Genomic DNA, 6,422 nt, shown 5'->3' with positions numbered 1-6,422 from the left:
CTGGTTTAAAGGATGTTATAGGTACAACTGTATGAGGGAGCTACTTAAATAGACTCCCACTAACAAATAATGGATGACTAAACAACGGCGTAGATGAGAGGACTGCTATGGCTTAAATAAATACAACATCCAGTAGAGTTTTTATATAAAAAGAAGCAAAGGTATTTAGAAATGAAAATACACACACACACATACAGGCACTTACAGATGCCACAGTTTAGTGATAGCACATGCCTATAACGCTCAAACAGATAAGTGATGACGCATGCTGACGCCAGGCTGTGACTAACAGGCTTAAGTAGTTGTTTTCAGGCTGTTTTGAGAATGAAAGACAAAAATGCCATTGGGGAAGGAGAAATGCTACAGTGTATGTTACACCCAAGGCCCCTACTGGAAATGCCTCCAGAGAGCACGACCAAATACAGAGGCTAACGGCACATTGCCACTCTTGTCTCTCGCTGGTGTGAAGAGGATTGAGACTCTGAGGATGATGATGTATGTGTATATACAGTAGTTTTTTATTATTCTGGACAACTCAGCAAGTCCAGTCACAGAGGAGGTGTGTGTTAGTGTATGCACAATTCTACTGTAAGAGCTCTAATTTGGGGACTGAGTGTAAGCTATTTCTATTTTATGAGGTTGCTTTTTGTGTTTTTTATGCTTGACTTCATGGGCGTCATAGTGGGCACCTGATGGGACTGAGTCATCAGAGCTCCAAAATTAGTTAGAAGGCAAACTTGAAAGGGGGATTTTACATTATTAGCTCAATGAATAAATCTGATTAATAAAAAAAATGTATATCATCTGAAAGATTTTATCTTGTAGAAGTAATAATCACATTCAGTGGTTTATTACTGAACTACCTCAGATAATTGACCAGTTTCTTCCTGTTTTCTCTTGAGTTTGAGTTGCATGTGAGTCTAACAGGAAAGTTTGATCTAGTGAATTTATATTCTTGATTTCTAGTCTGTGTGTGGCAGAAAAAGCAGAATACTTTGTTTGAGACTGAGCTATCTGTGGTGTCCACAGTAACTTTGTGATAAAATAAAAAGCTGACTATCTGTTCACACATGAGAGATGACATTTCATACATTGGGAAAAAAAATAAAAGAAGAAGAAAAGGAAAGAGTCAGTACTTTTAGCTGCTTCTGACTAACTTGTTCAGGAAAAAAAAAAAAAAAAAACAGTGCTTAGCACTCACAGCAGCCTTATCTTAAAGAATAGATACTGCATTTCCTTTATATGGGTAATTTTAACTTTGACTCTGTACAAAAGACCAACAGCATTTAGATTTAAAAATGATTTTTAAATGGAACTAATTTATTTTCAAGTAAAACAATAAAGGTATGCCTGGAATAAACCATCTGGTCATAATTTTCCTGCTCAACCCTCAAAAACAAGATAAAAACTGTCAGAAACTCATCCAGATTAGAGATCACGTTTGGCTTAACACAATCCTCAACTTTGGCATCATCAGCAAAGCGTTATGATTAGAAATGACGCCCAAACAACAGCACACACTCACATGAGCATGTGTGTACACAGCATGTAGCTGGATTTGTAGCTCTCCACATCACAGGAGGAGTCATCCATTAAGGTTATTTGATGTCTATTTTTAGCTGTGTGCAACACAAGGATGATTGACATAACATTAATACAACTATGCAGAGTGGTCATGCAGTCTGTTGCTATGCTGTTTACAATGATAAAGTCTTTGTGAAGGAAATCACCCATGTGATGAAGTTTACTGTGTGACAACTAGAACAAGGCATGGGTTTGTTTTAATATTTCCCTTTGCTAAAACAAACAAACAAACAAAAAAAAAAATTGAGTTAGAAATATGTGTATTTCTGTGCAGCCAGTATGCTCTGTTAATATTCCTATAGAGGGGGAAAAGGGTTTGTAAGAAAATTACTCCAGAGACTTACATCACATGAAAGTCATTGGTTGAGCAATGACAAAAGAAAGGCAAAGAACAATCTATTCATCATCCCTACGAGTCAGTTATACCTGTGGGTCAGTTATGTAATTTCACACAATTAGAGCATGAGCCTAAGTGGCTCCATTTCTAGGTGAAGACAGAAAAAGACTGACACATTCCCCTGAAGGAAGGAAGAACAGCACAGAACAGAATTATATGAATGACGCAGGTATAAGTGCACTCCTTTAATGGAGAGAATCATTTCTCCACACGGTTTGTGTGTAAAGTTTGAAAATGTGCATTTAAATTGGGCTTCAAGAGAACCAAAGCAGGACACCTGCACCCGAACAGATACACATGAGCCCCTGTGTCCTTAAAGCACAGTGAGCTAGACTTTTCAAATAAATCACAAGCAATATATATCAGTATATAGAATATTAAGAAATGTAGTGCCTAACTGAGTACAGAATATTGTATATGTGTCCAGATTGCTGCTGCCCCCAATATTAAATCCATGTCAGCATCAGATGCACAATCATTCTTTGTCCTTACAGTGTTTAATACAGTTAACAGAAAACTGAAGCTATGATCTGCAATATCTTGACTGAGAAGTGGAGCTAGAGCCAGTAATCCGCCTCAGGAGGCAAAAAAAATATAACGAAAACATGGAAAAGTGACTCCTACCATGCTTGCAGCAGAGGAAGCTTGATAATGTTTCAAGTTCCCTAATTTAGTTACAGCAGGGGTTGTTTTGAATACTGGACAACATGGTTATATTCATAACCACCATGTAAAATCAGTTAACATATACAACAGCATGCAGGAGCTAGTTCTCCCCATTAATATTTGTGTGGCTGTGAATAAGTGAGTAGAAGACACACTAACTGTATGTCCAGAAGGTCCAAAGCTAGAGAATGAACTTTCTTTTCATCATTTTAAGCATAATTGTTGTATTGTCTTTCTCAGTTTTATAATAAAGAAAATAATGCAATTCCAAAAGTTTGGGAATCAGAAAGAGTCTCATAGGGACTTTGTGCTTTCTATATCTGTGAGCACAAACAAATTCATTTCATTCACTCTGCTTTTAGGATCTGCCGTTCCAACTCTTCCCATACATGGGTATGTAAACCACTTACAGTTCATCTTACAGGTGTGGATTCTGAAAGTTTCTACTTAAAACTAGCATTGGTGTTACATGGATTTTTAAATGGAATTCAACCAGTGACATCAGTGAGCTTGCTCAGTCTGCACAGTTCAATGCCTTGTTAAGGCTATAGCTTGCTCACATCATTAAAATAGGAAGGTGACACAAACAAAAAGGCTGGAGACTGTTAACTGTCACTGTGCTGCAACATCTGTACAAATCTACACGGAAGAGTCGGCAGGGGAACTTCTTTATTCCTCACCACAACAAAAGATGAGCCCCAAACAAGAACAAAAAAAAACATCTTGAATGGCTACAGAAAGTATTTATGAGTTAGCTTATCTAAAGAGGGTGAATACTGCCAATGTAGGGTTCTCAGACTTTTGCATGTGATTGCATGTGAATCATTCATCCACAACTATTATCCACAGTTTGTGAATCACTCCATTTATTGTGGAGTATTTTTGTATGTAGATGTAATGATGTAAATAGGGCAGTGCTGAAAATAAGTGCTGCAGGGTTTTTCACATCTCTGTGTAGGCTGCAAAGTCCCATTCTGAACCTCACAACCTCCTCATTCACAGGAGAAACAGACAGAAGGCTGGAGATGTGATTTAAGTGTAAAAATGATCAGGAGGTTGAAGAGAGCAAAGAGGTCAATCATACAAAAGAGAGCAAGATAGCTCAAAATAGCAGTAGTAGGGTCATATGATGAGAAAATTTGACAAGCCATTTTACAAATTTAAAATGGAATGAAACAGAGGGTGAGCATAGAAAGAGTCCATGTTTTTCTCTTACAGACTGATAACTGAAAAATGTCCTCCACCTACTTATAAATTAAGATTAATAATGGAACTCTTTTAAGTTTCCCTCTGGATATATTTATCTTTGGTTGTTTGTCATCCTACTTTCAGGACATGGCAGACAAAACAAAGCTGCACAAGAAGGAGGTGAGTGCAGATACACAGTAGGTGATGAATTTGGAAATTGAGACAGGCGGTTGGAATAAAACAGTGTCTTCAAGGAGTTGAATACACAGCTTTCACCACTGAATGGTCAGGCAACCTGAAGTTAAGAGGTAGCAGAAAGAGCAACCTGCCCCTACTCCCAGATCTTCATGCTTGGTCCAGAACCATGACAAACATGAAAAATTTGATTCAGGATGAAACATATTTTATTGCATATTCTAATACATATTCATGCTTTTTTTGTTTTTGTTTTTCTTCATTTAACAGCTGTACTTTTAAGGTTGCTTTTTTATACCATTTCCCTCATTTTCTCTTACCATATTTTCTATCTAGAAATACAAACTTAGCACAAAATGTGAAGAAATTTGTGTTTGGTCAATTATTGCAAATATTATATTGCTTCTTGGCAAGACATCTTATACTGCTGGAAAGCTTGTCTGTTTCCCTTTTAAATGGTGCCACATTTGTAATAAAAATATATTTGTGGGATGAGCAGCAGAGTTGAATATGTGGTTTGAGCCAATGAAAAACTGTTTTGAGCTTATGGAACCCCAGGTGCTGACAGGTGTCATTGGCAGCAGCATATGTACTGGAACCTGTCCATGTGGAGGAACATCATTGTTAGTTCAGATTCTACAGATGATAGGGTGAAAGTGTGGAAAAGACATGGACAAAGCTTTGCTAATAGTGTGAGGCAGCATCTCACTGGAAAAACAAGCCTTGCCATCATTGGAGGCTATCTCAATGCCAAGACACCAGTGGCACTCCCATATCTTCACAATTTGGAATCAAAGTCTATCCTCCAAGATGATAACATTCACCCCATAGAGTGGGGTTTATCAGAGACTACCTCCAGAATTTGGGAGTGGAGAGGATTGAATGGCCTGCCTGCAGTTCTGACCTCAACCCCAGTGAATACTCAAGGGATCGTGCCAGATTGCCCATTGCAACCACATTGGCCTTTTTGTGACAAATGCTGGTTGAAGAATGGAATTCCATTCCAAAACAGTGCACAACCAGGCTTTGTATGGTTCTTCCACGTGCTACCAAGTTCCCCGTTTGTTAAAATGAGCTGTGAAATTGCCAATATGTCTTTCAGAAATCCAGTCCAATATATGACACCACACAAAAGTCAGTTGCAGGATAAGTTGTTTGGCATTTGTATAGAAGGTCTAGCAAGTATTCATGGGATAAACCACATACTCATACTCTGCTGCTCATCCCACAGATGCATTTTCACTTCAAATGGGACTCCATTTAAAATGGAAATAAGCAGGTTTTCCAGCAGTATAAAGATTGTTGCAAAGATTAATTGTTACAGCAAAGAAATACACCAAACAAAAAGTTTCCTTCATTTTATGAAGGAGTTTACACGTATATATAAAATAAAGTTAAAAAAAAGCCTCAAAATTAATCTTAAGAATTTGGAAGTTTATCAAAGCTCCAGGAAATCTTCTGTATTCAGGTTATCGGCTGTGGAGTTATACATTTAATCTAGTTCAAACCATACAGCAAATGATGGATCAGATAAATGCAGCATCAAAGTGAATTTAGGGATAACTCATATAAATAAGCCCTTTGTTGTTTTTATCAATGTAGCTATTTTTGATTGAGACATCTTTCCTCTGATCCCTGATTCATGGTCTGCCCACAAAAGAGGCTCCTGCAATGTTTTCAGTCTTCCTGCACAAAAACTGGATTTGTTTAAGTCCAATGCAGCAGGAGTGACTGGTGGGGATGCAGCAGTTAACAAAACTAACTTTCCCAGAATTTATGGAAAAAAGAAAAAAAAAAAAAAAACTGTTGCCATTAGTTCACAGTCAAGTATATGCAAACCCCTCAATCAAGAGAGTGTGTCTACCACCTCATCAGATTTTAGTTACTGACATAATAATAATAATAGTAATAATAGTAATAATAATAATAATAATAATAATAATAATAATAATAATAATAATAATAATAATAAGGCAAGGCAAGGCAAGGCAGTTTATTTGTATAGCACATTTCCTGTACAGGACAATTCAAAGTGCTTTACATAATACAAAGACATTACAGATATTTAGAATAGTAAAAAGCATCAACACATAATCACAATAAAATAATAAATTACATTAAAATGATTAAAAGCAAGATAAGTTAAAAAAAAATAAGTTAACATGCAGATTTCATGCATAGGCGCATGAGAAAAGAAATGTTTTTAACCTGGATTTAAAAATGTCTACATTTGGTGAAAGTTTAATCTCCACTGGCAGTTTGTTCCATTTGTTTGCAGCATAACAGCTAAATGCTGCTTCTCCATGTTTAGTCTGGACTCTCAACTGGACTAGTTGACCAGAGTCTTTGGATCTAAGAGCTCTGCTAGGTTTATATTCTCTGAACATATCAC

The sequence above is a fragment of the Melanotaenia boesemani genome, chromosome 19 (assembly GCF_017639745.1).
Source record: "Melanotaenia boesemani isolate fMelBoe1 chromosome 19, fMelBoe1.pri, whole genome shotgun sequence".
In the NCBI taxonomy this organism is placed as follows: domain Eukaryota; kingdom Metazoa; phylum Chordata; class Actinopteri; order Atheriniformes; family Melanotaeniidae; genus Melanotaenia; species Melanotaenia boesemani.
Note: the sequence above shows the minus strand (reverse complement) of the source record.